The 26,869-nt window shown below is 55.1% G+C and overlaps 61 non-coding genes across 61 annotated transcripts; 49 read left to right on the forward strand and 12 right to left on the reverse strand.

Moving 5' to 3' along the window:
- The first annotated feature begins 261 nt into the window (after window positions 1-261).
- Trnag-gcc lies at window positions 262-332 on the forward strand. The gene has a single exon. It is a non-coding gene; the product is annotated as a tRNA-Gly (tRNA).
- A 381-nt stretch (window positions 333-713) lies between these two features.
- Window positions 714-786, forward strand: Trnam-cau. The gene has a single exon. It is a non-coding gene; the product is annotated as a tRNA-Met (tRNA).
- Window positions 787-1,089: 303 nt separating this feature from the next.
- Window positions 1,090-1,160, forward strand: Trnae-uuc. Its single transcript has one exon. It is a non-coding gene; the product is annotated as a tRNA-Glu (tRNA).
- A 198-nt stretch (window positions 1,161-1,358) lies between these two features.
- Window positions 1,359-1,432, forward strand: Trnai-aau. Its single transcript has one exon. It is a non-coding gene; the product is annotated as a tRNA-Ile (tRNA).
- A 593-nt stretch (window positions 1,433-2,025) lies between these two features.
- Trnag-ucc lies at window positions 2,026-2,097 on the reverse strand. The gene has a single exon. It is a non-coding gene; the product is annotated as a tRNA-Gly (tRNA).
- A 347-nt stretch (window positions 2,098-2,444) lies between these two features.
- On the forward strand, window positions 2,445-2,515 carry Trnag-gcc. The gene has a single exon. It is a non-coding gene; the product is annotated as a tRNA-Gly (tRNA).
- Window positions 2,516-2,896: 381 nt separating this feature from the next.
- On the forward strand, window positions 2,897-2,969 carry Trnam-cau. Its single transcript has one exon. It is a non-coding gene; the product is annotated as a tRNA-Met (tRNA).
- A 303-nt stretch (window positions 2,970-3,272) lies between these two features.
- On the forward strand, window positions 3,273-3,344 carry Trnae-uuc. The gene has a single exon. It is a non-coding gene; the product is annotated as a tRNA-Glu (tRNA).
- A 198-nt stretch (window positions 3,345-3,542) lies between these two features.
- Trnai-aau lies at window positions 3,543-3,616 on the forward strand. Its single transcript has one exon. It is a non-coding gene; the product is annotated as a tRNA-Ile (tRNA).
- A 585-nt stretch (window positions 3,617-4,201) lies between these two features.
- Window positions 4,202-4,273, reverse strand: Trnag-ucc. The gene has a single exon. It is a non-coding gene; the product is annotated as a tRNA-Gly (tRNA).
- A 347-nt stretch (window positions 4,274-4,620) lies between these two features.
- On the forward strand, window positions 4,621-4,691 carry Trnag-gcc. Its single transcript has one exon. It is a non-coding gene; the product is annotated as a tRNA-Gly (tRNA).
- Window positions 4,692-5,072: 381 nt separating this feature from the next.
- Trnam-cau lies at window positions 5,073-5,145 on the forward strand. Its single transcript has one exon. It is a non-coding gene; the product is annotated as a tRNA-Met (tRNA).
- Window positions 5,146-5,448: 303 nt separating this feature from the next.
- Trnae-uuc lies at window positions 5,449-5,520 on the forward strand. The gene has a single exon. It is a non-coding gene; the product is annotated as a tRNA-Glu (tRNA).
- Window positions 5,521-5,718: 198 nt separating this feature from the next.
- Window positions 5,719-5,791, forward strand: Trnai-aau. Its single transcript has one exon. It is a non-coding gene; the product is annotated as a tRNA-Ile (tRNA).
- Window positions 5,792-6,384: 593 nt separating this feature from the next.
- Window positions 6,385-6,456, reverse strand: Trnag-ucc. Its single transcript has one exon. It is a non-coding gene; the product is annotated as a tRNA-Gly (tRNA).
- Window positions 6,457-6,803: 347 nt separating this feature from the next.
- On the forward strand, window positions 6,804-6,874 carry Trnag-gcc. The gene has a single exon. It is a non-coding gene; the product is annotated as a tRNA-Gly (tRNA).
- Window positions 6,875-7,255: 381 nt separating this feature from the next.
- Window positions 7,256-7,328, forward strand: Trnam-cau. The gene has a single exon. It is a non-coding gene; the product is annotated as a tRNA-Met (tRNA).
- Window positions 7,329-7,631: 303 nt separating this feature from the next.
- Window positions 7,632-7,703, forward strand: Trnae-uuc. The gene has a single exon. It is a non-coding gene; the product is annotated as a tRNA-Glu (tRNA).
- A 199-nt stretch (window positions 7,704-7,902) lies between these two features.
- Trnai-aau lies at window positions 7,903-7,976 on the forward strand. The gene has a single exon. It is a non-coding gene; the product is annotated as a tRNA-Ile (tRNA).
- Window positions 7,977-8,569: 593 nt separating this feature from the next.
- Window positions 8,570-8,641, reverse strand: Trnag-ucc. Its single transcript has one exon. It is a non-coding gene; the product is annotated as a tRNA-Gly (tRNA).
- A 347-nt stretch (window positions 8,642-8,988) lies between these two features.
- Trnag-gcc lies at window positions 8,989-9,059 on the forward strand. Its single transcript has one exon. It is a non-coding gene; the product is annotated as a tRNA-Gly (tRNA).
- A 381-nt stretch (window positions 9,060-9,440) lies between these two features.
- On the forward strand, window positions 9,441-9,513 carry Trnam-cau. Its single transcript has one exon. It is a non-coding gene; the product is annotated as a tRNA-Met (tRNA).
- A 303-nt stretch (window positions 9,514-9,816) lies between these two features.
- On the forward strand, window positions 9,817-9,888 carry Trnae-uuc. Its single transcript has one exon. It is a non-coding gene; the product is annotated as a tRNA-Glu (tRNA).
- A 198-nt stretch (window positions 9,889-10,086) lies between these two features.
- Trnai-aau lies at window positions 10,087-10,160 on the forward strand. Its single transcript has one exon. It is a non-coding gene; the product is annotated as a tRNA-Ile (tRNA).
- Window positions 10,161-10,752: 592 nt separating this feature from the next.
- On the reverse strand, window positions 10,753-10,824 carry Trnag-ucc. Its single transcript has one exon. It is a non-coding gene; the product is annotated as a tRNA-Gly (tRNA).
- Window positions 10,825-11,171: 347 nt separating this feature from the next.
- On the forward strand, window positions 11,172-11,242 carry Trnag-gcc. Its single transcript has one exon. It is a non-coding gene; the product is annotated as a tRNA-Gly (tRNA).
- Window positions 11,243-11,623: 381 nt separating this feature from the next.
- Window positions 11,624-11,696, forward strand: Trnam-cau. Its single transcript has one exon. It is a non-coding gene; the product is annotated as a tRNA-Met (tRNA).
- Window positions 11,697-11,999: 303 nt separating this feature from the next.
- On the forward strand, window positions 12,000-12,071 carry Trnae-uuc. Its single transcript has one exon. It is a non-coding gene; the product is annotated as a tRNA-Glu (tRNA).
- A 198-nt stretch (window positions 12,072-12,269) lies between these two features.
- Trnai-aau lies at window positions 12,270-12,343 on the forward strand. The gene has a single exon. It is a non-coding gene; the product is annotated as a tRNA-Ile (tRNA).
- Window positions 12,344-12,936: 593 nt separating this feature from the next.
- On the reverse strand, window positions 12,937-13,008 carry Trnag-ucc. The gene has a single exon. It is a non-coding gene; the product is annotated as a tRNA-Gly (tRNA).
- Window positions 13,009-13,355: 347 nt separating this feature from the next.
- On the forward strand, window positions 13,356-13,426 carry Trnag-gcc. The gene has a single exon. It is a non-coding gene; the product is annotated as a tRNA-Gly (tRNA).
- A 381-nt stretch (window positions 13,427-13,807) lies between these two features.
- Window positions 13,808-13,880, forward strand: Trnam-cau. The gene has a single exon. It is a non-coding gene; the product is annotated as a tRNA-Met (tRNA).
- Window positions 13,881-14,183: 303 nt separating this feature from the next.
- On the forward strand, window positions 14,184-14,255 carry Trnae-uuc. The gene has a single exon. It is a non-coding gene; the product is annotated as a tRNA-Glu (tRNA).
- Window positions 14,256-14,453: 198 nt separating this feature from the next.
- On the forward strand, window positions 14,454-14,527 carry Trnai-aau. Its single transcript has one exon. It is a non-coding gene; the product is annotated as a tRNA-Ile (tRNA).
- Window positions 14,528-15,120: 593 nt separating this feature from the next.
- Trnag-ucc lies at window positions 15,121-15,192 on the reverse strand. The gene has a single exon. It is a non-coding gene; the product is annotated as a tRNA-Gly (tRNA).
- A 347-nt stretch (window positions 15,193-15,539) lies between these two features.
- Window positions 15,540-15,610, forward strand: Trnag-gcc. The gene has a single exon. It is a non-coding gene; the product is annotated as a tRNA-Gly (tRNA).
- A 381-nt stretch (window positions 15,611-15,991) lies between these two features.
- Window positions 15,992-16,064, forward strand: Trnam-cau. The gene has a single exon. It is a non-coding gene; the product is annotated as a tRNA-Met (tRNA).
- A 303-nt stretch (window positions 16,065-16,367) lies between these two features.
- Trnae-uuc lies at window positions 16,368-16,439 on the forward strand. Its single transcript has one exon. It is a non-coding gene; the product is annotated as a tRNA-Glu (tRNA).
- A 198-nt stretch (window positions 16,440-16,637) lies between these two features.
- Window positions 16,638-16,711, forward strand: Trnai-aau. The gene has a single exon. It is a non-coding gene; the product is annotated as a tRNA-Ile (tRNA).
- A 593-nt stretch (window positions 16,712-17,304) lies between these two features.
- On the reverse strand, window positions 17,305-17,376 carry Trnag-ucc. Its single transcript has one exon. It is a non-coding gene; the product is annotated as a tRNA-Gly (tRNA).
- A 347-nt stretch (window positions 17,377-17,723) lies between these two features.
- Window positions 17,724-17,794, forward strand: Trnag-gcc. The gene has a single exon. It is a non-coding gene; the product is annotated as a tRNA-Gly (tRNA).
- A 381-nt stretch (window positions 17,795-18,175) lies between these two features.
- Trnam-cau lies at window positions 18,176-18,248 on the forward strand. The gene has a single exon. It is a non-coding gene; the product is annotated as a tRNA-Met (tRNA).
- A 303-nt stretch (window positions 18,249-18,551) lies between these two features.
- On the forward strand, window positions 18,552-18,623 carry Trnae-uuc. The gene has a single exon. It is a non-coding gene; the product is annotated as a tRNA-Glu (tRNA).
- Window positions 18,624-18,821: 198 nt separating this feature from the next.
- Trnai-aau lies at window positions 18,822-18,895 on the forward strand. Its single transcript has one exon. It is a non-coding gene; the product is annotated as a tRNA-Ile (tRNA).
- A 593-nt stretch (window positions 18,896-19,488) lies between these two features.
- Trnag-ucc lies at window positions 19,489-19,560 on the reverse strand. The gene has a single exon. It is a non-coding gene; the product is annotated as a tRNA-Gly (tRNA).
- Window positions 19,561-19,907: 347 nt separating this feature from the next.
- Window positions 19,908-19,978, forward strand: Trnag-gcc. Its single transcript has one exon. It is a non-coding gene; the product is annotated as a tRNA-Gly (tRNA).
- Window positions 19,979-20,359: 381 nt separating this feature from the next.
- Window positions 20,360-20,432, forward strand: Trnam-cau. The gene has a single exon. It is a non-coding gene; the product is annotated as a tRNA-Met (tRNA).
- Window positions 20,433-20,735: 303 nt separating this feature from the next.
- On the forward strand, window positions 20,736-20,807 carry Trnae-uuc. Its single transcript has one exon. It is a non-coding gene; the product is annotated as a tRNA-Glu (tRNA).
- Window positions 20,808-21,005: 198 nt separating this feature from the next.
- Window positions 21,006-21,079, forward strand: Trnai-aau. Its single transcript has one exon. It is a non-coding gene; the product is annotated as a tRNA-Ile (tRNA).
- Window positions 21,080-21,672: 593 nt separating this feature from the next.
- Window positions 21,673-21,744, reverse strand: Trnag-ucc. Its single transcript has one exon. It is a non-coding gene; the product is annotated as a tRNA-Gly (tRNA).
- Window positions 21,745-22,091: 347 nt separating this feature from the next.
- Trnag-gcc lies at window positions 22,092-22,162 on the forward strand. The gene has a single exon. It is a non-coding gene; the product is annotated as a tRNA-Gly (tRNA).
- Window positions 22,163-22,543: 381 nt separating this feature from the next.
- Trnam-cau lies at window positions 22,544-22,616 on the forward strand. Its single transcript has one exon. It is a non-coding gene; the product is annotated as a tRNA-Met (tRNA).
- A 303-nt stretch (window positions 22,617-22,919) lies between these two features.
- Window positions 22,920-22,991, forward strand: Trnae-uuc. The gene has a single exon. It is a non-coding gene; the product is annotated as a tRNA-Glu (tRNA).
- Window positions 22,992-23,189: 198 nt separating this feature from the next.
- Trnai-aau lies at window positions 23,190-23,263 on the forward strand. Its single transcript has one exon. It is a non-coding gene; the product is annotated as a tRNA-Ile (tRNA).
- A 593-nt stretch (window positions 23,264-23,856) lies between these two features.
- Trnag-ucc lies at window positions 23,857-23,928 on the reverse strand. Its single transcript has one exon. It is a non-coding gene; the product is annotated as a tRNA-Gly (tRNA).
- Window positions 23,929-24,275: 347 nt separating this feature from the next.
- On the forward strand, window positions 24,276-24,346 carry Trnag-gcc. Its single transcript has one exon. It is a non-coding gene; the product is annotated as a tRNA-Gly (tRNA).
- A 381-nt stretch (window positions 24,347-24,727) lies between these two features.
- On the forward strand, window positions 24,728-24,800 carry Trnam-cau. The gene has a single exon. It is a non-coding gene; the product is annotated as a tRNA-Met (tRNA).
- Window positions 24,801-25,103: 303 nt separating this feature from the next.
- Trnae-uuc lies at window positions 25,104-25,175 on the forward strand. The gene has a single exon. It is a non-coding gene; the product is annotated as a tRNA-Glu (tRNA).
- A 198-nt stretch (window positions 25,176-25,373) lies between these two features.
- Window positions 25,374-25,447, forward strand: Trnai-aau. Its single transcript has one exon. It is a non-coding gene; the product is annotated as a tRNA-Ile (tRNA).
- Window positions 25,448-26,040: 593 nt separating this feature from the next.
- On the reverse strand, window positions 26,041-26,112 carry Trnag-ucc. Its single transcript has one exon. It is a non-coding gene; the product is annotated as a tRNA-Gly (tRNA).
- Window positions 26,113-26,459: 347 nt separating this feature from the next.
- Window positions 26,460-26,530, forward strand: Trnag-gcc. The gene has a single exon. It is a non-coding gene; the product is annotated as a tRNA-Gly (tRNA).
- Window positions 26,531-26,869: the final 339 nt, after the last annotated feature.

Here is a 26,869-nt window from a genome sequence, read left to right on the forward strand (position 1 = left end):
GAGGCAGGCTAGGGGAGCACATCCAGACGCATTCGGACAGCGTATCCGCGCACATTTCGCATCCTTTGGCAAGAGTTGGGCGCCGGCAACGCAAGAGTACGCAGAGGACCGCGTTCTGGCGGCATTTTTAAGCAGAGCAGTGCAGTGCAGGATTCAGCGTCTGCAGCATCTTTTCCACAGAATGCTACGGCGCTTGACGGCAGTCCCACTTTCCCTTGAGACATCTGCTCGGCAAGCAGCGTCAAGTTACCGCTGGCCCGAGCATCGGTGGTTCAGTGGTAGAATGCTCGCCTGCCACGCGGGCGGCCCGGGTTCGATTCCCGGCCGATGCATCATTTTGCTTTTCCCGCGATAATGCTGCCGCGTGGCTTGAGCGCTTGAGATGCACGATCCACAAGAATGTGTAGCTGGATTTCCCTTGAGAAGGACCGAGAACGCAGCACTCGCGGGTCCCCACTAGGACGCTCGCATCATGTTCTACAGACTAGCGTCGGCCTGGCCTCACAAGTTGCTGGGTCCGGGTGCCTCCGAGGCACTGAACTTCAACGACAAGGAGTGCTGCCTATCGTTGCAACAGCTGCAGCAGCACCGCAATCAACTGGGCCGGCAGTGCACGTGTAGCAACAGAACACGTTATCCAGGAAGTACAGTGTCTCTACGTCTAATATTGGGTAAGGTGTTTACCCAGTTTCCAGGACAAGCGGTGCACCCGTGCCTCGGTAGCGCAGTAGGCAGCGCGTAAGTCTCATAATCTTAAGGTCGTGAGTTCGATCCTCACCCGGGGCATTTAATTTTCTGTGACATGGTGGTGCTGTTGCTAGGGCGCCAACGTATTTCTTGTTTGTTATCCACAGCGTTTCAACGCTTCAGCGGGAAAATGTTTACTTCCTGTTATTGCTACTTACAGCTTCCCTTTTCCTCTTCTCCCAGCAGAGCATGAAGCCAAAAGCATTGCTCTGCGACGTTTGAGGTGCGCGCCTTGCCAGTCAGTATGTGCACAGATGCTCGCAAAGAGAGGGGGGCGCCGACGCGGCACTCGACACGAAATGCGACAAGCGACCGTACGAACGGTCGAACGAAACGGCCACATCCGGTGTGGTCTAGTGGCTAGGATACCTGGCTTTCACCCAGGAGGCCCGGGTTCGATTCCGGTACCGGAACGGAATTTTTTCCACACGAATCGTGACAAGTTTGAGCTGTCCGAGCGGCCGTTTCCCGTCCTGCTCGCAATATAGCTACTGTTTCGTGACCGTCAGCAGAATATAGACTAGGGAAGCAGACACACGACGACCATAGAAATGGTGTGCGGCTTCATGCCACCTGTTTCCAGCGTAGGGCTGAGCAACTGCATCTGCCGAGGCCCGTTAGCTCAGTTGGTTAGAGCGTCGTGCTAATAACGCGAAGGTCGTGGGTTCGATCCCCCCACGGGCCACTACTCTTTTCCTACTACGAAAAGGCGGCGCCGATTTCAGCTGGCGAGTGTGGTGACCAAAAGATCATCACCCTGCGTGGAAGTTGATAGAGGATCCGAACCCGACTCGTCGGGGAGCGCTACAGCATTCACTCGGCAATGGCCATAATATCTTGAATACACTGGTTCTCAACCGATAAAGAGAAAATGAAAGAAAATGTCCGATTGCCGATGCGTAACAACTTTGGCCCTTGTCAGTACTTGGGCGGGTGAGCGCATGGGAACACAGGGCGCTATTGGCACTTTTACTTCCTATTTTTGTTTCTCCTTTCTTTTCGGAGCTACAGCCCGATTCGGTCAGGGAGACGCCACCGTGAAATGAAGGGGGCGTGCTGTGTGTCCATCGCCTCGCCTCTCCTTACCTCTCTCAGTCGTTTCTCGTGCTTGTCGTTTTGATATAGGCCGATTTGAGAGCGTCAGCTCTCGCGTCAGCCGAGCAAAGTCGAGACAAGTCGAGACACACTAAGGGCTGGTATGCAGCGAGTAAGAGGGCGAAAAAACAATAATTTAAGAGCGCGTGGCAAAAGTACTCATACGCGAAATTAAAAGCCTGCTGCGGTGGCCGGGAATCGAACCCGGATCAACTGCTTGGAACGCAACTATGCTGACCATTACACCACCACCGCACAAGCGAGCGCCGCGCGTCCGCGCTGTGTCGGCTTCCCGCCAGTCGGCAGCGGCCGAAGGTGATCGTACCTGGCAGGCGCATTTCGAGGCAGGCTAGGGGAGCACATCCAGACGCATTCGGACAGCGTATCCGCGCACATTTCGCATCCTTTGGCAAGAGTTGGGCGCCGGCAACGCAAGAGTACGCAGAGGACCGCGTTCTGGCGGCATTTTTAAGCAGAGCAGTGCAGTGCAGGATTCAGCGTCTGCAGCATCTTTTCCACAGAATGCTACGGCGCTTGACGGCAGTCCCACTTTCCCTTGAGACATCTGCTCGGCAAGCAGCGTCAAGTTACCGCTGGCCCGAGCATCGGTGGTTCAGTGGTAGAATGCTCGCCTGCCACGCGGGCGGCCCGGGTTCGATTCCCGGCCGATGCATCATTTTGCTTTTCCCGCGATAATGCTGCCGCGTGGCTTGAGCGCTTGAGATGCACGATCCACAAGAATGTGTAGCTGGATTTCCCTTGAGAAGGACCGAGAACGCAGCACTCGCGGGTCCCCACTAGGACGCTCGCATCATGTTCTACAGACTAGCGTCGGCCTGGCCTCACAAGTTGCTGGGTCCGGGTGCCTCCGAGGCACTGAACTTCAACGACAAGGAGTGCTGCCTATCGTTGCAACAGCTGCAGCAGCACCGCAATCAACTGGGCCGGCAGTGCACGTGTAGCAACAGAACACGTTATCCAGGAAGTACAGTGTCTCTACGTCTAATATTGGGTAAGGTGTTTACCCAGTTTCCAGGACAAGCGGTGCACCCGTGCCTCGGTAGCGCAGTAGGCAGCGCGTAAGTCTCATAATCTTAAGGTCGTGAGTTCGATCCTCACCCGGGGCATTTAATTTTCTGTGACATGGTGGTGCTGTTGCTAGGGCGCCAACGTATTTCTTGTTTGTTATCCACAGCGTTTCAACGCTTCAGCGGGAAAATGTTTACTTCCTGTTATTGCTACTTACAGCTTCCCTTTTCCTCTTCTCCCAGCAGAGCATGAAGCCAAAAGCATTGCTCTGCGACGTTTGAGGTGCGCGCCTTGCCAGTCAGTATGTGCACAGATGCTCGCAAAGAGAGGGGGGCGCCGACGCGGCACTCGACACGAAATGCGACAAGCGACCGTACGAACGGTCGAACGAAACGGCCACATCCGGTGTGGTCTAGTGGCTAGGATACCTGGCTTTCACCCAGGAGGCCCGGGTTCGATTCCCGGTACCGGAACGGAATTTTTTCCACACGAATCGTGACAAGTTTGAGCTGTCCGAGCGGCCGTTTCCCGTCCTGCTCGCAATATAGCTACTGTTTCGTGACCGTCAGCAGAATATAGACTAGGGAAGCAGACACACGACGACCATAGAAATGGTGTGCGGCTTCATGCCACCTGTTTCCAGCGTAGGGCTGAGCAACTGCATCTGCCGAGGCCCGTTAGCTCAGTTGGTTAGAGCGTCGTGCTAATAACGCGAAGGTCGTGGGTTCGATCCCCCCACGGGCCACTACTCTTTTCCTACTACGAAAAGGCGGCGCCGATTTCAGCTGGCGAGTGTGGTGACCAAAAGATCATCACCCTGCGTGGAAGTTGATAGAGGATCCGAACCCGACTCGTCGGGGAGCGCTACAGCATTCACTCGGCAATGGCCATAATATATCTTGAATACACTGGTTCTCAACCGATAAAGAGAAAATGAAAGAAAATGTCCGATTGCCGATGCGTAACAACTTTGGCCCTTGTCAGTACTTGGGCGGGTGAGCGCATGGGAACACAGGGCGCTATTGGCACTTTTACTTCCTATTTTTGTTTCTCCTTTCTTTTCGGAGCTACAGCCCGATTCGGTCAGGGAGACGCCACCGTGAAATGAAGGGGGCGTGCTGTGTGTCCATCGCCTCGCCTCTCCTTACCTCTCTCAGTCGTTTCTCGTGCTTGTCGTTTTGATATAGGCCGATTTGAGAGCGTCAGCTCTCGCGTCAGCCGAGCAAAGTCGAGACACACTAAGGGCTGGTATGCAGCGAGTAAGAGGGCGAAAAAACAATAATTTAAGAGCGCGTGGCAAAAGTACTCATACGCGAAATTAAAAGCCTGCTGCGGTGGCCGGGAATCGAACCCGGATCAACTGCTTGGAACGCAACTATGCTGACCATTACACCACCACCGCACAAGCGAGCGCCGCGCGTCCGCGCTGTGTCGGCTTCCCGCCAGTCGGCAGCGGCCGAAGGTGATCGTACCTGGCAGGCGCATTTCGAGGCAGGCTAGGGGAGCACATCCAGACGCATTCGGACAGCGTATCCGCGCACATTTCGCATCCTTTGGCAAGAGTTGGGCGCCGGCAACGCAAGAGTACGCAGAGGACCGCGTTCTGGCGGCATTTTTAAGCAGAGCAGTGCAGTGCAGGATTCAGCGTCTGCAGCATCTTTTCCACAGAATGCTACGGCGCTTGACGGCAGTCCCACTTTCCCTTGAGACATCTGCTCGGCAAGCAGCGTCAAGTTACCGCTGGCCCGAGCATCGGTGGTTCAGTGGTAGAATGCTCGCCTGCCACGCGGGCGGCCCGGGTTCGATTCCCGGCCGATGCATCATTTTGCTTTTCCCGCGATAATGCTGCCGCGTGGCTTGAGCGCTTGAGATGCACGATCCACAAGAATGTGTAGCTGGATTTCCCTTGAGAAGGACCGAGAACGCAGCACTCGCGGGTCCCCACTAGGACGCTCGCATCATGTTCTACAGACTAGCGTCGGCCTGGCCTCACAAGTTGCTGGGTCCGGGTGCCTCCGAGGCACTGAACTTCAACGACAAGGAGTGCTGCCTATCGTTGCAACAGCTGCAGCAGCACCGCAATCAACTGGGCCGGCAGTGCACGTGTAGCAACAGAACACGTTATCCAGGAAGTACAGTGTCTCTACGTCTAATATTGGGTAAGGTGTTTACCCAGTTTCCAGGACAAGCGGTGCACCCGTGCCTCGGTAGCGCAGTAGGCAGCGCGTAAGTCTCATAATCTTAAGGTCGTGAGTTCGATCCTCACCCGGGGCATTTAATTTTCTGTGACATGGTGGTGCTGTTGCTAGGGCGCCAACGTATTTCTTGTTTGTTATCCACAGCGTTTCAACGCTTCAGCGGGAAAATGTTTACTTCCTGTTATTGCTACTTACAGCTTCCCTTTTCCTCTTCTCCCAGCAGAGCATGAAGCCAAAAGCATTGCTCTGCGACGTTTGAGGTGCGCGCCTTGCCAGTCAGTATGTGCACAGATGCTCGCAAAGAGAGGGGGGCGCCGACGCGGCACTCGACACGAAATGCGACAAGCGACCGTACGAACGGTCGAACGAAACGGCCACATCCGGTGTGGTCTAGTGGCTAGGATACCTGGCTTTCACCCAGGAGGCCCGGGTTCGATTCCCGGTACCGGAACGGAATTTTTTCCACACGAATCGTGACAAGTTTGAGCTGTCCGAGCGGCCGTTTCCCGTCCTGCTCGCAATATAGCTACTGTTTCGTGACCGTCAGCAGAATATAGACTAGGGAAGCAGACACACGACGACCATAGAAATGGTGTGCGGCTTCATGCCACCTGTTTCCAGCGTAGGGCTGAGCAACTGCATCTGCCGAGGCCCGTTAGCTCAGTTGGTTAGAGCGTCGTGCTAATAACGCGAAGGTCGTGGGTTCGATCCCCCACGGGCCACTACTCTTTTCCTACTACGAAAAGGCGGCGCCGATTTCAGCTGGCGAGTGTGGTGACCAAAAGATCATCACCCTGCGTGGAAGTTGATAGAGGATCCGAACCCGACTCGTCGGGGAGCGCTACAGCATTCACTCGGCAATGGCCATAATATCTTGAATACACTGGTTCTCAACCGATAAAGAGAAAATGAAAGAAAATGTCCGATTGCCGATGCGTAACAACTTTGGCCCTTGTCAGTACTTGGGCGGGTGAGCGCATGGGAACACAGGGCGCTATTGGCACTTTTACTTCCTATTTTTGTTTCTCCTTTCTTTTCGGAGCTACAGCCCGATTCGGTCAGGGAGACGCCACCGTGAAATGAAGGGGGCGTGCTGTGTGTCCATCGCCTCGCCTCTCCTTACCTCTCTCAGTCGTTTCTCGTGCTTGTCGTTTTGATATAGGCCGATTTGAGAGCGTCAGCTCTCGCGTCAGCCGAGCAAAGTCGAGACAAGTCGAGACACACTAAGGGCTGGTATGCAGCGAGTAAGAGGGCGAAAAAACAATAATTTAAGAGCGCGTGGCAAAAGTACTCATACGCGAAATTAAAAGCCTGCTGCGGTGGCCGGGAATCGAACCCGGATCAACTGCTTGGAACGCAACTATGCTGACCATTACACCACCACCGCACAAGCGAGCGCCGCGCGTCCGCGCTGTGTCGGCTTCCCGCCAGTCGGCAGCGGCCGAAGGTGATCGTACCTGGCAGGCGCATTTCGAGGCAGGCTAGGGGAGCACATCCAGACGCATTCGGACAGCGTATCCGCGCACATTTCGCATCCTTTGGCAAGAGTTGGGCGCCGGCAACGCAAGAGTACGCAGAGGACCGCGTTCTGGCGGCATTTTTAAGCAGAGCAGTGCAGTGCAGGATTCAGCGTCTGCAGCATCTTTTCCACAGAATGCTACGGCGCTTGACGGCAGTCCCACTTTCCCTTGAGACATCTGCTCGGCAAGCAGCGTCAAGTTACCGCTGGCCCGAGCATCGGTGGTTCAGTGGTAGAATGCTCGCCTGCCACGCGGGCGGCCCGGGTTCGATTCCCGGCCGATGCATCATTTTGCTTTTCCCGCGATAATGCTGCCGCGTGGCTTGAGCGCTTGAGATGCACGATCCACAAGAATGTGTAGCTGGATTTCCCTTGAGAAGGACCGAGAACGCAGCACTCGCGGGTCCCCACTAGGACGCTCGCATCATGTTCTACAGACTAGCGTCGGCCTGGCCTCACAAGTTGCTGGGTCCGGGTGCCTCCGAGGCACTGAACTTCAACGACAAGGAGTGCTGCCTATCGTTGCAACAGCTGCAGCAGCACCGCAATCAACTGGGCCGGCAGTGCACGTGTAGCAACAGAACACGTTATCCAGGAAGTACAGTGTCTCTACGTCTAATATTGGGTAAGGTGTTTACCCAGTTTCCAGGACAAGCGGTGCACCCGTGCCTCGGTAGCGCAGTAGGCAGCGCGTAAGTCTCATAATCTTAAGGTCGTGAGTTCGATCCTCACCCGGGGCATTTAATTTTCTGTGACATGGTGGTGCTGTTGCTAGGGCGCCAACGTATTTCTTGTTTGTTATCCACAGCGTTTCAACGCTTCAGCGGGAAAATGTTTACTTCCTGTTATTGCTACTTACAGCTTCCCTTTTCCTCTTCTCCCAGCAGAGCATGAAGCCAAAAGCATTGCTCTGCGACGTTTGAGGTGCGCGCCTTGCCAGTCAGTATGTGCACAGATGCTCGCAAAGAGAGGGGGGCGCCGACGCGGCACTCGACACGAAATGCGACAAGCGACCGTACGAACGGTCGAACGAAACGGCCACATCCGGTGTGGTCTAGTGGCTAGGATACCTGGCTTTCACCCAGGAGGCCCGGGTTCGATTCCCGGTACCGGAACGGAATTTTTTTCCACACGAATCGTGACAAGTTTGAGCTGTCCGAGCGGCCGTTTCCCGTCCTGCTCGCAATATAGCTACTGTTTCGTGACCGTCAGCAGAATATAGACTAGGGAAGCAGACACACGACGACCATAGAAATGGTGTGCGGCTTCATGCCACCTGTTTCCAGCGTAGGGCTGAGCAACTGCATCTGCCGAGGCCCGTTAGCTCAGTTGGTTAGAGCGTCGTGCTAATAACGCGAAGGTCGTGGGTTCGATCCCCCCACGGGCCACTACTCTTTTCCTACTACGAAAAGGCGGCGCCGATTTCAGCTGGCGAGTGTGGTGACCAAAAGATCATCACCCTGCGTGGAAGTTGATAGAGGATCCGAACCCGACTCGTCGGGGAGCGCTACAGCATTCACTCGGCAATGGCCATAATATCTTGAATACACTGGTTCTCAACCGATAAAGAGAAAATGAAAGAAAATGTCCGATTGCCGATGCGTAACAACTTTGGCCCTTGTCAGTACTTGGGCGGGTGAGCGCATGGGAACACAGGGCGCTATTGGCACTTTTACTTCCTATTTTTGTTTCTCCTTTCTTTTCGGAGCTACAGCCCGATTCGGTCAGGGAGACGCCACCGTGAAATGAAGGGGGCGTGCTGTGTGTCCATCGCCTCGCCTCTCCTTACCTCTCTCAGTCGTTTCTCGTGCTTGTCGTTTTGATATAGGCCGATTTGAGAGCGTCAGCTCTCGCGTCAGCCGAGCAAAGTCGAGACAAGTCGAGACACACTAAGGGCTGGTATGCAGCGAGTAAGAGGGCGAAAAAACAATAATTTAAGAGCGCGTGGCAAAAGTACTCATACGCGAAATTAAAAGCCTGCTGCGGTGGCCGGGAATCGAACCCGGATCAACTGCTTGGAACGCAACTATGCTGACCATTACACCACCACCGCACAAGCGAGCGCCGCGCGTCCGCGCTGTGTCGGCTTCCCGCCAGTCGGCAGCGGCCGAAGGTGATCGTACCTGGCAGGCGCATTTCGAGGCAGGCTAGGGGAGCACATCCAGACGCATTCGGACAGCGTATCCGCGCACATTTCGCATCCTTTGGCAAGAGTTGGGCGCCGGCAACGCAAGAGTACGCAGAGGACCGCGTTCTGGCGGCATTTTTAAGCAGAGCAGTGCAGTGCAGGATTCAGCGTCTGCAGCATCTTTTCCACAGAATGCTACGGCGCTTGACGGCAGTCCCACTTTCCCTTGAGACATCTGCTCGGCAAGCAGCGTCAAGTTACCGCTGGCCCGAGCATCGGTGGTTCAGTGGTAGAATGCTCGCCTGCCACGCGGGCGGCCCGGGTTCGATTCCCGGCCGATGCATCATTTTGCTTTTCCCGCGATAATGCTGCCGCGTGGCTTGAGCGCTTGAGATGCACGATCCACAAGAATGTGTAGCTGGATTTCCCTTGAGAAGGACCGAGAACGCAGCACTCGCGGGTCCCCACTAGGACGCTCGCATCATGTTCTACAGACTAGCGTCGGCCTGGCCTCACAAGTTGCTGGGTCCGGGTGCCTCCGAGGCACTGAACTTCAACGACAAGGAGTGCTGCCTATCGTTGCAACAGCTGCAGCAGCACCGCAATCAACTGGGCCGGCAGTGCACGTGTAGCAACAGAACACGTTATCCAGGAAGTACAGTGTCTCTACGTCTAATATTGGGTAAGGTGTTTACCCAGTTTCCAGGACAAGCGGTGCACCCGTGCCTCGGTAGCGCAGTAGGCAGCGCGTAAGTCTCATAATCTTAAGGTCGTGAGTTCGATCCTCACCCGGGGCATTTAATTTTCTGTGACATGGTGGTGCTGTTGCTAGGGCGCCAACGTATTTCTTGTTTGTTATCCACAGCGTTTCAACGCTTCAGCGGGAAAATGTTTACTTCCTGTTATTGCTACTTACAGCTTCCCTTTTCCTCTTCTCCCAGCAGAGCATGAAGCCAAAAGCATTGCTCTGCGACGTTTGAGGTGCGCGCCTTGCCAGTCAGTATGTGCACAGATGCTCGCAAAGAGAGGGGGGCGCCGACGCGGCACTCGACACGAAATGCGACAAGCGACCGTACGAACGGTCGAACGAAACGGCCACATCCGGTGTGGTCTAGTGGCTAGGATACCTGGCTTTCACCCAGGAGGCCCGGGTTCGATTCCCGGTACCGGAACGGAATTTTTTCCACACGAATCGTGACAAGTTTGAGCTGTCCGAGCGGCCGTTTCCCGTCCTGCTCGCAATATAGCTACTGTTTCGTGACCGTCAGCAGAATATAGACTAGGGAAGCAGACACACGACGACCATAGAAATGGTGTGCGGCTTCATGCCACCTGTTTCCAGCGTAGGGCTGAGCAACTGCATCTGCCGAGGCCCGTTAGCTCAGTTGGTTAGAGCGTCGTGCTAATAACGCGAAGGTCGTGGGTTCGATCCCCCCACGGGCCACTACTCTTTTCCTACTACGAAAAGGCGGCGCCGATTTCAGCTGGCGAGTGTGGTGACCAAAAGATCATCACCCTGCGTGGAAGTTGATAGAGGATCCGAACCCGACTCGTCGGGGAGCGCTACAGCATTCACTCGGCAATGGCCATAATATCTTGAATACACTGGTTCTCAACCGATAAAGAGAAAATGAAAGAAAATGTCCGATTGCCGATGCGTAACAACTTTGGCCCTTGTCAGTACTTGGGCGGGTGAGCGCATGGGAACACAGGGCGCTATTGGCACTTTTACTTCCTATTTTTGTTTCTCCTTTCTTTCGGAGCTACAGCCCGATTCGGTCAGGGAGACGCCACCGTGAAATGAAGGGGGCGTGCTGTGTGTCCATCGCCTCGCCTCTCCTTACCTCTCTCAGTCGTTTCTCGTGCTTGTCGTTTTGATATAGGCCGATTTGAGAGCGTCAGCTCTCGCGTCAGCCGAGCAAAGTCGAGACAAGTCGAGACACACTAAGGGCTGGTATGCAGCGAGTAAGAGGGCGAAAAAACAATAATTTAAGAGCGCGTGGCAAAAGTACTCATACGCGAAATTAAAAGCCTGCTGCGGTGGCCGGGAATCGAACCCGGATCAACTGCTTGGAACGCAACTATGCTGACCATTACACCACCACCGCACAAGCGAGCGCCGCGCGTCCGCGCTGTGTCGGCTTCCCGCCAGTCGGCAGCGGCCGAAGGTGATCGTACCTGGCAGGCGCATTTCGAGGCAGGCTAGGGGAGCACATCCAGACGCATTCGGACAGCGTATCCGCGCACATTTCGCATCCTTTGGCAAGAGTTGGGCGCCGGCAACGCAAGAGTACGCAGAGGACCGCGTTCTGGCGGCATTTTTAAGCAGAGCAGTGCAGTGCAGGATTCAGCGTCTGCAGCATCTTTTCCACAGAATGCTACGGCGCTTGACGGCAGTCCCACTTTCCCTTGAGACATCTGCTCGGCAAGCAGCGTCAAGTTACCGCTGGCCCGAGCATCGGTGGTTCAGTGGTAGAATGCTCGCCTGCCACGCGGGCGGCCCGGGTTCGATTCCCGGCCGATGCATCATTTTGCTTTTCCCGCGATAATGCTGCCGCGTGGCTTGAGCGCTTGAGATGCACGATCCACAAGAATGTGTAGCTGGATTTCCCTTGAGAAGGACCGAGAACGCAGCACTCGCGGGTCCCCACTAGGACGCTCGCATCATGTTCTACAGACTAGCGTCGGCCTGGCCTCACAAGTTGCTGGGTCCGGGTGCCTCCGAGGCACTGAACTTCAACGACAAGGAGTGCTGCCTATCGTTGCAACAGCTGCAGCAGCACCGCAATCAACTGGGCCGGCAGTGCACGTGTAGCAACAGAACACGTTATCCAGGAAGTACAGTGTCTCTACGTCTAATATTGGGTAAGGTGTTTACCCAGTTTCCAGGACAAGCGGTGCACCCGTGCCTCGGTAGCGCAGTAGGCAGCGCGTAAGTCTCATAATCTTAAGGTCGTGAGTTCGATCCTCACCCGGGGCATTTAATTTTCTGTGACATGGTGGTGCTGTTGCTAGGGCGCCAACGTATTTCTTGTTTGTTATCCACAGCGTTTCAACGCTTCAGCGGGAAAATGTTTACTTCCTGTTATTGCTACTTACAGCTTCCCTTTTCCTCTTCTCCCAGCAGAGCATGAAGCCAAAAGCATTGCTCTGCGACGTTTGAGGTGCGCGCCTTGCCAGTCAGTATGTGCACAGATGCTCGCAAAGAGAGGGGGGCGCCGACGCGGCACTCGACACGAAATGCGACAAGCGACCGTACGAACGGTCGAACGAAACGGCCACATCCGGTGTGGTCTAGTGGCTAGGATACCTGGCTTTCACCCAGGAGGCCCGGGTTCGATTCCCGGTACCGGAACGGAATTTTTTCCACACGAATCGTGACAAGTTTGAGCTGTCCGAGCGGCCGTTTCCCGTCCTGCTCGCAATATAGCTACTGTTTCGTGACCGTCAGCAGAATATAGACTAGGGAAGCAGACACACGACGACCATAGAAATGGTGTGCGGCTTCATGCCACCTGTTTCCAGCGTAGGGCTGAGCAACTGCATCTGCCGAGGCCCGTTAGCTCAGTTGGTTAGAGCGTCGTGCTAATAACGCGAAGGTCGTGGGTTCGATCCCCCCACGGGCCACTACTCTTTTCCTACTACGAAAAGGCGGCGCCGATTTCAGCTGGCGAGTGTGGTGACCAAAAGATCATCACCCTGCGTGGAAGTTGATAGAGGATCCGAACCCGACTCGTCGGGGAGCGCTACAGCATTCACTCGGCAATGGCCATAATATCTTGAATACACTGGTTCTCAACCGATAAAGAGAAAATGAAAGAAAATGTCCGATTGCCGATGCGTAACAACTTTGGCCCTTGTCAGTACTTGGGCGGGTGAGCGCATGGGAACACAGGGCGCTATTGGCACTTTTACTTCCTATTTTTGTTTCTCCTTTCTTTTCGGAGCTACAGCCCGATTCGGTCAGGGAGACGCCACCGTGAAATGAAGGGGGCGTGCTGTGTGTCCATCGCCTCGCCTCTCCTTACCTCTCTCAGTCGTTTCTCGTGCTTGTCGTTTTGATATAGGCCGATTTGAGAGCGTCAGCTCTCGCGTCAGCCGAGCAAAGTCGAGACAAGTCGAGACACACTAAGGGCTGGTATGCAGCGAGTAAGAGGGCGAAAAAACAATAATTTAAGAGCGCGTGGCAAAAGTACTCATACGCGAAATTAAAAGCCTGCTGCGGTGGCCGGGAATCGAACCCGGATCAACTGCTTGGAACGCAACTATGCTGACCATTACACCACCACCGCACAAGCGAGCGCCGCGCGTCCGCGCTGTGTCGGCTTCCCGCCAGTCGGCAGCGGCCGAAGGTGATCGTACCTGGCAGGCGCATTTCGAGGCAGGCTAGGGGAGCACATCCAGACGCATTCGGACAGCGTATCCGCGCACATTTCGCATCCTTTGGCAAGAGTTGGGCGCCGGCAACGCAAGAGTACGCAGAGGACCGCGTTCTGGCGGCATTTTTAAGCAGAGCAGTGCAGTGCAGGATTCAGCGTCTGCAGCATCTTTTCCACAGAATGCTACGGCGCTTGACGGCAGTCCCACTTTCCCTTGAGACATCTGCTCGGCAAGCAGCGTCAAGTTACCGCTGGCCCGAGCATCGGTGGTTCAGTGGTAGAATGCTCGCCTGCCACGCGGGCGGCCCGGGTTCGATTCCCGGCCGATGCATCATTTTGCTTTTCCCGCGATAATGCTGCCGCGTGGCTTGAGCGCTTGAGATGCACGATCCACAAGAATGTGTAGCTGGATTTCCCTTGAGAAGGACCGAGAACGCAGCACTCGCGGGTCCCCACTAGGACGCTCGCATCATGTTCTACAGACTAGCGTCGGCCTGGCCTCACAAGTTGCTGGGTCCGGGTGCCTCCGAGGCACTGAACTTCAACGACAAGGAGTGCTGCCTATCGTTGCAACAGCTGCAGCAGCACCGCAATCAACTGGGCCGGCAGTGCACGTGTAGCAACAGAACACGTTATCCAGGAAGTACAGTGTCTCTACGTCTAATATTGGGTAAGGTGTTTACCCAGTTTCCAGGACAAGCGGTGCACCCGTGCCTCGGTAGCGCAGTAGGCAGCGCGTAAGTCTCATAATCTTAAGGTCGTGAGTTCGATCCTCACCCGGGGCATTTAATTTTCTGTGACATGGTGGTGCTGTTGCTAGGGCGCCAACGTATTTCTTGTTTGTTATCCACAGCGTTTCAACGCTTCAGCGGGAAAATGTTTACTTCCTGTTATTGCTACTTACAGCTTCCCTTTTCCTCTTCTCCCAGCAGAGCATGAAGCCAAAAGCATTGCTCTGCGACGTTTGAGGTGCGCGCCTTGCCAGTCAGTATGTGCACAGATGCTCGCAAAGAGAGGGGGGCGCCGACGCGGCACTCGACACGAAATGCGACAAGCGACCGTACGAACGGTCGAACGAAACGGCCACATCCGGTGTGGTCTAGTGGCTAGGATACCTGGCTTTCACCCAGGAGGCCCGGGTTCGATTCCCGGTACCGGAACGGAATTTTTTCCACACGAATCGTGACAAGTTTGAGCTGTCCGAGCGGCCGTTTCCCGTCCTGCTCGCAATATAGCTACTGTTTCGTGACCGTCAGCAGAATATAGACTAGGGAAGCAGACACACGACGACCATAGAAATGGTGTGCGGCTTCATGCCACCTGTTTCCAGCGTAGGGCTGAGCAACTGCATCTGCCGAGGCCCGTTAGCTCAGTTGGTTAGAGCGTCGTGCTAATAACGCGAAGGTCGTGGGTTCGATCCCCCCACGGGCCACTACTCTTTTCCTACTACGAAAAGGCGGCGCCGATTTCAGCTGGCGAGTGTGGTGACCAAAAGATCATCACCCTGCGTGGAAGTTGATAGAGGATCCGAACCCGACTCGTCGGGGAGCGCTACAGCATTCACTCGGCAATGGCCATAATATCTTGAATACACTGGTTCTCAACCGATAAAGAGAAAATGAAAGAAAATGTCCGATTGCCGATGCGTAACAACTTTGGCCCTTGTCAGTACTTGGGCGGGTGAGCGCATGGGAACACAGGGCGCTATTGGCACTTTTACTTCCTATTTTTGTTTCTCCTTTCTTTTCGGAGCTACAGCCCGATTCGGTCAGGGAGACGCCACCGTGAAATGAAGGGGGCGTGCTGTGTGTCCATCGCCTCGCCTCTCCTTACCTCTCTCAGTCGTTTCTCGTGCTTGTCGTTTTGATATAGGCCGATTTGAGAGCGTCAGCTCTCGCGTCAGCCGAGCAAAGTCGAGACAAGTCGAGACACACTAAGGGCTGGTATGCAGCGAGTAAGAGGGCGAAAAAACAATAATTTAAGAGCGCGTGGCAAAAGTACTCATACGCGAAATTAAAAGCCTGCTGCGGTGGCCGGGAATCGAACCCGGATCAACTGCTTGGAACGCAACTATGCTGACCATTACACCACCACCGCACAAGCGAGCGCCGCGCGTCCGCGCTGTGTCGGCTTCCCGCCAGTCGGCAGCGGCCGAAGGTGATCGTACCTGGCAGGCGCATTTCGAGGCAGGCTAGGGGAGCACATCCAGACGCATTCGGACAGCGTATCCGCGCACATTTCGCATCCTTTGGCAAGAGTTGGGCGCCGGCAACGCAAGAGTACGCAGAGGACCGCGTTCTGGCGGCATTTTTAAGCAGAGCAGTGCAGTGCAGGATTCAGCGTCTGCAGCATCTTTTCCACAGAATGCTACGGCGCTTGACGGCAGTCCCACTTTCCCTTGAGACATCTGCTCGGCAAGCAGCGTCAAGTTACCGCTGGCCCGAGCATCGGTGGTTCAGTGGTAGAATGCTCGCCTGCCACGCGGGCGGCCCGGGTTCGATTCCCGGCCGATGCATCATTTTGCTTTTCCCGCGATAATGCTGCCGCGTGGCTTGAGCGCTTGAGATGCACGATCCACAAGAATGTGTAGCTGGATTTCCCTTGAGAAGGACCGAGAACGCAGCACTCGCGGGTCCCCACTAGGACGCTCGCATCATGTTCTACAGACTAGCGTCGGCCTGGCCTCACAAGTTGCTGGGTCCGGGTGCCTCCGAGGCACTGAACTTCAACGACAAGGAGTGCTGCCTATCGTTGCAACAGCTGCAGCAGCACCGCAATCAACTGGGCCGGCAGTGCACGTGTAGCAACAGAACACGTTATCCAGGAAGTACAGTGTCTCTACGTCTAATATTGGGTAAGGTGTTTACCCAGTTTCCAGGACAAGCGGTGCACCCGTGCCTCGGTAGCGCAGTAGGCAGCGCGTAAGTCTCATAATCTTAAGGTCGTGAGTTCGATCCTCACCCGGGGCATTTAATTTTCTGTGACATGGTGGTGCTGTTGCTAGGGCGCCAACGTATTTCTTGTTTGTTATCCACAGCGTTTCAACGCTTCAGCGGGAAAATGTTTACTTCCTGTTATTGCTACTTACAGCTTCCCTTTTCCTCTTCTCCCAGCAGAGCATGAAGCCAAAAGCATTGCTCTGCGACGTTTGAGGTGCGCGCCTTGCCAGTCAGTATGTGCACAGATGCTCGCAAAGAGAGGGGGGCGCCGACGCGGCACTCGACACGAAATGCGACAAGCGACCGTACGAACGGTCGAACGAAACGGCCACATCCGGTGTGGTCTAGTGGCTAGGATACCTGGCTTTCACCCAGGAGGCCCGGGTTCGATTCCCGGTACCGGAACGGAATTTTTTCCACACGAATCGTGACAAGTTTGAGCTGTCCGAGCGGCCGTTTCCCGTCCTGCTCGCAATATAGCTACTGTTTCGTGACCGTCAGCAGAATATAGACTAGGGAAGCAGACACACGACGACCATAGAAATGGTGTGCGGCTTCATGCCACCTGTTTCCAGCGTAGGGCTGAGCAACTGCATCTGCCGAGGCCCGTTAGCTCAGTTGGTTAGAGCGTCGTGCTAATAACGCGAAGGTCGTGGGTTCGATCCCCCCACGGGCCACTACTCTTTTCCTACTACGAAAAGGCGGCGCCGATTTCAGCTGGCGAGTGTGGTGACCAAAAGATCATCACCCTGCGTGGAAGTTGATAGAGGATCCGAACCCGACTCGTCGGGGAGCGCTACAGCATTCACTCGGCAATGGCCATAATATCTTGAATACACTGGTTCTCAACCGATAAAGAGAAAATGAAAGAAAATGTCCGATTGCCGATGCGTAACAACTTTGGCCCTTGTCAGTACTTGGGCGGGTGAGCGCATGGGAACACAGGGCGCTATTGGCACTTTTACTTCCTATTTTTGTTTCTCCTTTCTTTTCGGAGCTACAGCCCGATTCGGTCAGGGAGACGCCACCGTGAAATGAAGGGGGCGTGCTGTGTGTCCATCGCCTCGCCTCTCCTTACCTCTCTCAGTCGTTTCTCGTGCTTGTCGTTTTGATATAGGCCGATTTGAGAGCGTCAGCTCTCGCGTCAGCCGAGCAAAGTCGAGACAAGTCGAGACACACTAAGGGCTGGTATGCAGCGAGTAAGAGGGCGAAAAAACAATAATTTAAGAGCGCGTGGCAAAAGTACTCATACGCGAAATTAAAAGCCTGCTGCGGTGGCCGGGAATCGAACCCGGATCAACTGCTTGGAACGCAACTATGCTGACCATTACACCACCACCGCACAAGCGAGCGCCGCGCGTCCGCGCTGTGTCGGCTTCCCGCCAGTCGGCAGCGGCCGAAGGTGATCGTACCTGGCAGGCGCATTTCGAGGCAGGCTAGGGGAGCACATCCAGACGCATTCGGACAGCGTATCCGCGCACATTTCGCATCCTTTGGCAAGAGTTGGGCGCCGGCAACGCAAGAGTACGCAGAGGACCGCGTTCTGGCGGCATTTTTAAGCAGAGCAGTGCAGTGCAGGATTCAGCGTCTGCAGCATCTTTTCCACAGAATGCTACGGCGCTTGACGGCAGTCCCACTTTCCCTTGAGACATCTGCTCGGCAAGCAGCGTCAAGTTACCGCTGGCCCGAGCATCGGTGGTTCAGTGGTAGAATGCTCGCCTGCCACGCGGGCGGCCCGGGTTCGATTCCCGGCCGATGCATCATTTTGCTTTTCCCGCGATAATGCTGCCGCGTGGCTTGAGCGCTTGAGATGCACGATCCACAAGAATGTGTAGCTGGATTTCCCTTGAGAAGGACCGAGAACGCAGCACTCGCGGGTCCCCACTAGGACGCTCGCATCATGTTCTACAGACTAGCGTCGGCCTGGCCTCACAAGTTGCTGGGTCCGGGTGCCTCCGAGGCACTGAACTTCAACGACAAGGAGTGCTGCCTATCGTTGCAACAGCTGCAGCAGCACCGCAATCAACTGGGCCGGCAGTGCACGTGTAGCAACAGAACACGTTATCCAGGAAGTACAGTGTCTCTACGTCTAATATTGGGTAAGGTGTTTACCCAGTTTCCAGGACAAGCGGTGCACCCGTGCCTCGGTAGCGCAGTAGGCAGCGCGTAAGTCTCATAATCTTAAGGTCGTGAGTTCGATCCTCACCCGGGGCATTTAATTTTCTGTGACATGGTGGTGCTGTTGCTAGGGCGCCAACGTATTTCTTGTTTGTTATCCACAGCGTTTCAACGCTTCAGCGGGAAAATGTTTACTTCCTGTTATTGCTACTTACAGCTTCCCTTTTCCTCTTCTCCCAGCAGAGCATGAAGCCAAAAGCATTGCTCTGCGACGTTTGAGGTGCGCGCCTTGCCAGTCAGTATGTGCACAGATGCTCGCAAAGAGAGGGGGGCGCCGACGCGGCACTCGACACGAAATGCGACAAGCGACCGTACGAACGGTCGAACGAAACGGCCACATCCGGTGTGGTCTAGTGGCTAGGATACCTGGCTTTCACCCAGGAGGCCCGGGTTCGATTCCCGGTACCGGAACGGAATTTTTTCCACACGAATCGTGACAAGTTTGAGCTGTCCGAGCGGCCGTTTCCCGTCCTGCTCGCAATATAGCTACTGTTTCGTGACCGTCAGCAGAATATAGACTAGGGAAGCAGACACACGACGACCATAGAAATGGTGTGCGGCTTCATGCCACCTGTTTCCAGCGTAGGGCTGAGCAACTGCATCTGCCGAGGCCCGTTAGCTCAGTTGGTTAGAGCGTCGTGCTAATAACGCGAAGGTCGTGGGTTCGATCCCCCCACGGGCCACTACTCTTTTCCTACTACGAAAAGGCGGCGCCGATTTCAGCTGGCGAGTGTGGTGACCAAAAGATCATCACCCTGCGTGGAAGTTGATAGAGGATCCGAACCCGACTCGTCGGGGAGCGCTACAGCATTCACTCGGCAATGGCCATAATATCTTGAATACACTGGTTCTCAACCGATAAAGAGAAAATGAAAGAAAATGTCCGATTGCCGATGCGTAACAACTTTGGCCCTTGTCAGTACTTGGGCGGGTGAGCGCATGGGAACACAGGGCGCTATTGGCACTTTTACTTCCTATTTTTGTTTCTCCTTTCTTTTCGGAGCTACAGCCCGATTCGGTCAGGGAGACGCCACCGTGAAATGAAGGGGGCGTGCTGTGTGTCCATCGCCTCGCCTCTCCTTACCTCTCTCAGTCGTTTCTCGTGCTTGTCGTTTTGATATAGGCCGATTTGAGAGCGTCAGCTCTCGCGTCAGCCGAGCAAAGTCGAGACAAGTCGAGACACACTAAGGGCTGGTATGCAGCGAGTAAGAGGGCGAAAAAACAATAATTTAAGAGCGCGTGGCAAAAGTACTCATACGCGAAATTAAAAGCCTGCTGCGGTGGCCGGGAATCGAACCCGGATCAACTGCTTGGAACGCAACTATGCTGACCATTACACCACCACCGCACAAGCGAGCGCCGCGCGTCCGCGCTGTGTCGGCTTCCCGCCAGTCGGCAGCGGCCGAAGGTGATCGTACCTGGCAGGCGCATTTCGAGGCAGGCTAGGGGAGCACATCCAGACGCATTCGGACAGCGTATCCGCGCACATTTCGCATCCTTTGGCAAGAGTTGGGCGCCGGCAACGCAAGAGTACGCAGAGGACCGCGTTCTGGCGGCATTTTTAAGCAGAGCAGTGCAGTGCAGGATTCAGCGTCTGCAGCATCTTTTCCACAGAATGCTACGGCGCTTGACGGCAGTCCCACTTTCCCTTGAGACATCTGCTCGGCAAGCAGCGTCAAGTTACCGCTGGCCCGAGCATCGGTGGTTCAGTGGTAGAATGCTCGCCTGCCACGCGGGCGGCCCGGGTTCGATTCCCGGCCGATGCATCATTTTGCTTTTCCCGCGATAATGCTGCCGCGTGGCTTGAGCGCTTGAGATGCACGATCCACAAGAATGTGTAGCTGGATTTCCCTTGAGAAGGACCGAGAACGCAGCACTCGCGGGTCCCCACTAGGACGCTCGCATCATGTTCTACAGACTAGCGTCGGCCTGGCCTCACAAGTTGCTGGGTCCGGGTGCCTCCGAGGCACTGAACTTCAACGACAAGGAGTGCTGCCTATCGTTGCAACAGCTGCAGCAGCACCGCAATCAACTGGGCCGGCAGTGCACGTGTAGCAACAGAACACGTTATCCAGGAAGTACAGTGTCTCTACGTCTAATATTGGGTAAGGTGTTTACCCAGTTTCCAGGACAAGCGGTGCACCCGTGCCTCGGTAGCGCAGTAGGCAGCGCGTAAGTCTCATAATCTTAAGGTCGTGAGTTCGATCCTCACCCGGGGCATTTAATTTTCTGTGACATGGTGGTGCTGTTGCTAGGGCGCCAACGTATTTCTTGTTTGTTATCCACAGCGTTTCAACGCTTCAGCGGGAAAATGTTTACTTCCTGTTATTGCTACTTACAGCTTCCCTTTTCCTCTTCTCCCAGCAGAGCATGAAGCCAAAAGCATTGCTCTGCGACGTTTGAGGTGCGCGCCTTGCCAGTCAGTATGTGCACAGATGCTCGCAAAGAGAGGGGGGCGCCGACGCGGCACTCGACACGAAATGCGACAAGCGACCGTACGAACGGTCGAACGAAACGGCCACATCCGGTGTGGTCTAGTGGCTAGGATACCTGGCTTTCACCCAGGAGGCCCGGGTTCGATTCCCGGTACCGGAACGGAATTTTTTCCACACGAATCGTGACAAGTTTGAGCTGTCCGAGCGGCCGTTTCCCGTCCTGCTCGCAATATAGCTACTGTTTCGTGACCGTCAGCAGAATATAGACTAGGGAAGCAGACACACGACGACCATAGAAATGGTGTGCGGCTTCATGCCACCTGTTTCCAGCGTAGGGCTGAGCAACTGCATCTGCCGAGGCCCGTTAGCTCAGTTGGTTAGAGCGTCGTGCTAATAACGCGAAGGTCGTGGGTTCGATCCCCCCACGGGCCACTACTCTTTTCCTACTACGAAAAGGCGGCGCCGATTTCAGCTGGCGAGTGTGGTGACCAAAAGATCATCACCCTGCGTGGAAGTTGATAGAGGATCCGAACCCGACTCGTCGGGGAGCGCTACAGCATTCACTCGGCAATGGCCATAATATCTTGAATACACTGGTTCTCAACCGATAAAGAGAAAATGAAAGAAAATGTCCGATTGCCGATGCGTAACAACTTTGGCCCTTGTCAGTACTTGGGCGGGTGAGCGCATGGGAACACAGGGCGCTATTGGCACTTTTACTTCCTATTTTTGTTTCTCCTTTCTTTTCGGAGCTACAGCCCGATTCGGTCAGGGAGACGCCACCGTGAAATGAAGGGGGCGTGCTGTGTGTCCATCGCCTCGCCTCTCCTTACCTCTCTCAGTCGTTTCTCGTGCTTGTCGTTTTGATATAGGCCGATTTGAGAGCGTCAGCTCTCGCGTCAGCCGAGCAAAGTCGAGACAAGTCGAGACACACTAAGGGCTGGTATGCAGCGAGTAAGAGGGCGAAAAAACAATAATTTAAGAGCGCGTGGCAAAAGTACTCATACGCGAAATTAAAAGCCTGCTGCGGTGGCCGGGAATCGAACCCGGATCAACTGCTTGGAACGCAACTATGCTGACCATTACACCACCACCGCACAAGCGAGCGCCGCGCGTCCGCGCTGTGTCGGCTTCCCGCCAGTCGGCAGCGGCCGAAGGTGATCGTACCTGGCAGGCGCATTTCGAGGCAGGCTAGGGGAGCACATCCAGACGCATTCGGACAGCGTATCCGCGCACATTTCGCATCCTTTGGCAAGAGTTGGGCGCCGGCAACGCAAGAGTACGCAGAGGACCGCGTTCTGGCGGCATTTTTAAGCAGAGCAGTGCAGTGCAGGATTCAGCGTCTGCAGCATCTTTTCCACAGAATGCTACGGCGCTTGACGGCAGTCCCACTTTCCCTTGAGACATCTGCTCGGCAAGCAGCGTCAAGTTACCGCTGGCCCGAGCATCGGTGGTTCAGTGGTAGAATGCTCGCCTGCCACGCGGGCGGCCCGGGTTCGATTCCCGGCCGATGCATCATTTTGCTTTTCCCGCGATAATGCTGCCGCGTGGCTTGAGCGCTTGAGATGCACGATCCACAAGAATGTGTAGCTGGATTTCCCTTGAGAAGGACCGAGAACGCAGCACTCGCGGGTCCCCACTAGGACGCTCGCATCATGTTCTACAGACTAGCGTCGGCCTGGCCTCACAAGTTGCTGGGTCCGGGTGCCTCCGAGGCACTGAACTTCAACGACAAGGAGTGCTGCCTATCGTTGCAACAGCTGCAGCAGCACCGCAATCAACTGGGCCGGCAGTGCACGTGTAGCAACAGAACACGTTATCCAGGAAGTACAGTGTCTCTACGTCTAATATTGGGTAAGGTGTTTACCCAGTTTCCAGGACAAGCGGTGCACCCGTGCCTCGGTAGCGCAGTAGGCAGCGCGTAAGTCTCATAATCTTAAGGTCGTGAGTTCGATCCTCACCCGGGGCATTTAATTTTCTGTGACATGGTGGTGCTGTTGCTAGGGCGCCAACGTATTTCTTGTTTGTTATCCACAGCGTTTCAACGCTTCAGCGGGAAAATGTTTACTTCCTGTTATTGCTACTTACAGCTTCCCTTTTCCTCTTCTCCCAGCAGAGCATGAAGCCAAAAGCATTGCTCTGCGACGTTTGAGGTGCGCGCCTTGCCAGTCAGTATGTGCACAGATGCTCGCAAAGAGAGGGGGGCGCCGACGCGGCACTCGACACGAAATGCGACAAGCGACCGTACGAACGGTCGAACGAAACGGCCACATCCGGTGTGGTCTAGTGGCTAGGATACCTGGCTTTCACCCAGGAGGCCCGGGTTCGATTCCCGGTACCGGAACGGAATTTTTTCCACACGAATCGTGACAAGTTTGAGCTGTCCGAGCGGCCGTTTCCCGTCCTGCTCGCAATATAGCTACTGTTTCGTGACCGTCAGCAGAATATAGACTAGGGAAGCAGACACACGACGACCATAGAAATGGTGTGCGGCTTCATGCCACCTGTTTCCAGCGTAGGGCTGAGCAACTGCATCTGCCGAGGCCCGTTAGCTCAGTTGGTTAGAGCGTCGTGCTAATAACGCGAAGGTCGTGGGTTCGATCCCCCCACGGGCCACTACTCTTTTCCTACTACGAAAAGGCGGCGCCGATTTCAGCTGGCGAGTGTGGTGACCAAAAGATCATCACCCTGCGTGGAAGTTGATAGAGGATCCGAACCCGACTCGTCGGGGAGCGCTACAGCATTCACTCGGCAATGGCCATAATATCTTGAATACACTGGTTCTCAACCGATAAAGAGAAAATGAAAGAAAATGTCCGATTGCCGATGCGTAACAACTTTGGCCCTTGTCAGTACTTGGGCGGGTGAGCGCATGGGAACACAGGGCGCTATTGGCACTTTTACTTCCTATTTTTGTTTCTCCTTTCTTTTCGGAGCTACAGCCCGATTCGGTCAGGGAGACGCCACCGTGAAATGAAGGGGGCGTGCTGTGTGTCCATCGCCTCGCCTCTCCTTACCTCTCTCAGTCGTTTCTCGTGCTTGTCGTTTTGATATAGGCCGATTTGAGAGCGTCAGCTCTCGCGTCAGCCGAGCAAAGTCGAGACAAGTCGAGACACACTAAGGGCTGGTATGCAGCGAGTAAGAGGGCGAAAAAACAATAATTTAAGAGCGCGTGGCAAAAGTACTCATACGCGAAATTAAAAGCCTGCTGCGGTGGCCGGGAATCGAACCCGGATCAACTGCTTGGAACGCAACTATGCTGACCATTACACCACCACCGCACAAGCGAGCGCCGCGCGTCCGCGCTGTGTCGGCTTCCCGCCAGTCGGCAGCGGCCGAAGGTGATCGTACCTGGCAGGCGCATTTCGAGGCAGGCTAGGGGAGCACATCCAGACGCATTCGGACAGCGTATCCGCGCACATTTCGCATCCTTTGGCAAGAGTTGGGCGCCGGCAACGCAAGAGTACGCAGAGGACCGCGTTCTGGCGGCATTTTTAAGCAGAGCAGTGCAGTGCAGGATTCAGCGTCTGCAGCATCTTTTCCACAGAATGCTACGGCGCTTGACGGCAGTCCCACTTTCCCTTGAGACATCTGCTCGGCAAGCAGCGTCAAGTTACCGCTGGCCCGAGCATCGGTGGTTCAGTGGTAGAATGCTCGCCTGCCACGCGGGCGGCCCGGGTTCGATTCCCGGCCGATGCATCATTTTGCTTTTCCCGCGATAATGCTGCCGCGTGGCTTGAGCGCTTGAGATGCACGATCCACAAGAATGTGTAGCTGGATTTCCCTTGAGAAGGACCGAGAACGCAGCACTCGCGGGTCCCCACTAGGACGCTCGCATCATGTTCTACAGACTAGCGTCGGCCTGGCCTCACAAGTTGCTGGGTCCGGGTGCCTCCGAGGCACTGAACTTCAACGACAAGGAGTGCTGCCTATCGTTGCAACAGCTGCAGCAGCACCGCAATCAACTGGGCCGGCAGTGCACGTGTAGCAACAGAACACGTTATCCAGGAAGTACAGTGTCTCTACGTCTAATATTGGGTAAGGTGTTTACCCAGTTTCCAGGACAAGCGGTGCACCCGTGCCTCGGTAGCGCAGTAGGCAGCGCGTAAGTCTCATAATCTTAAGGTCTTGAGTTCGATCCTCACCCGGGGCATTTAATTTTCTGTGACACGGTGGTGCTGTTGCTAGGGCGCCAACGTATTTCTTGTTTGTTATCCACAGCGTTTCAACGCTTCAGCGGGAAAATGTTTACTTCCTGTTATTGCTACTTACAGCTTCCCTTTTCCTCTTCTCCCAGCAGAGCATGAAGCCAAAAGCATTGCTCTGCGACGTTTGAGGTGCGCGCCTTGCCAGTCAGTATGTGCACAGATGCTCGCAAAGAGAGGGGGGCGCCGACGCGGCACTCGACACGAAATGCGACAAGCGACCGTACGAACGGTCGAACGAAACGGCCACATCCGGTGTGGTCTAGTGGCTAGGATACCTGGCTTTCACCCAGGAGGCCCGGGTTCGATTCCCGGTACCGGAACGGAATTTTTTCCACACGAATCGTGACAAGTTTGAGCTGTCCGAGCGGCCGTTTCCCGTCCTGCTCGCAATATAGCTACTGTTTCGTGACCGTCAGCAGAATATAGACTAGGGAAGCAGACACACGACGACCATAGAAATGGTGTGCGGCTTCATGCCACCTGTTTCCAGCGTAGGGCTGAGCAACTGCATCTGCCGAGGCCCGTTAGCTCAGTTGGTTAGAGCGTCGTGCTAATAACGCGAAGGTCGTGGGTTCGATCCCCCCACGGGCCACCACTCTTTTCCTACTACGAAAAGGCGGCGCCGATTTCAGCTGGCGAGTGTGGTGACCAAAAGATCATCACCCTGCGTGGAAGTTGATAGAGGATCCGAACCCGACTCGTCGGGGAGCGCTACAGCATTCACTCGGCAATGGCCATAATATCTTGAATACACTGGTTCTCAACCGATAAAGAGAAAATGAAAGAAAATGTCCGATTGCCGATGCGTAACAACTTTGGCCCTTGTCAGTACTTGGGCGGGTGAGCGCATGGGAACACAGGGCGCTATTGGCACTTTTACTTCCTATTTTTGTTTCTCCTTTCTTTTCGGAGCTACAGCCCGATTCGGTCAGGGAGACGCCACCGTGAAATGAAGGGGGCGTGCTGTGTGTCCATCGCCTCGCCTCTCCTTACCTCTCTCAGTCGTTTCTCGTGCTTGTCGTTTTGATATAGGCCGATTTGAGAGCGTCAGCTCTCGCGTCAGCCGAGCAAAGTCGAGACAAGTCGAGACACACTAAGGGCTGGTATGCAGCGAGTAAGAGGGCGAAAAAACAATAATTTAAGAGCGCGTGGCAAAAGTACTCATACGCGAAATTAAAAGCCTGCTGCGGTGGCCGGGAATCGAACCCGGATCAACTGCTTGGAACGCAACTATGCTGACCATTACACCACCACCGCACAAGCGAGCGCCGCGCGTCCGCGCTGTGTCGGCTTCCCGCCAGTCGGCAGCGGCCGAAGGTGATCGTACCTGGCAGGCGCATTTCGAGGCAGGCTAGGGGAGCACATCCAGACGCATTCGGACAGCGTATCCGCGCACATTTCGCATCCTTTGGCAAGAGTTGGGCGCCGGCAACGCAAGAGTACGCAGAGGACCGCGTTCTGGCGGCATTTTTAAGCAGAGCAGTGCAGTGCAGGATTCAGCGTCTGCAGCATCTTTTCCACAGAATGCTACGGCGCTTGACGGCAGTCCCACTTTCCCTTGAGACATCTGCTCGGCAAGCAGCGTCAAGTTACCGCTGGCCCGAGCATCGGTGGTTCAGTGGTAGAATGCTCGCCTGCCACGCGGGCGGCCCGGGTTCGATTCCCGGCCGATGCATCATTTTGCTTTTCCCGCGATAATGCTGCCGCGTGGCTTGAGCGCTTGAGATGCACGATCCACAAGAATGTGTAGCTGGATTTCCCTTGAGAAGGACCGAGAACGCAGCACTCGCGGGTCCCCACTAGGACGCTCGCATCATGTTCTACAGACTAGCGTCGGCCTGGCCTCACAAGTTGCTGGGTCCGGGTGCCTCCGAGGCACTGAACTTCAACGACAAGGAGTGCTGCCTATCGTTGCAACAGCTGCAGCAGCACCGCAATCAACTGGGCCGGCAGTGCACGTGTAGCAACAGAACACGTTATCCAGGAAGTACAGTGTCTCTACGTCTAATATTGG

This window comes from Schistocerca piceifrons, unplaced genomic scaffold, assembly GCF_021461385.2.
Source record: "Schistocerca piceifrons isolate TAMUIC-IGC-003096 unplaced genomic scaffold, iqSchPice1.1 HiC_scaffold_383, whole genome shotgun sequence".
Taxonomy (NCBI): Eukaryota; Metazoa; Arthropoda; class Insecta; order Orthoptera; family Acrididae; genus Schistocerca; species Schistocerca piceifrons.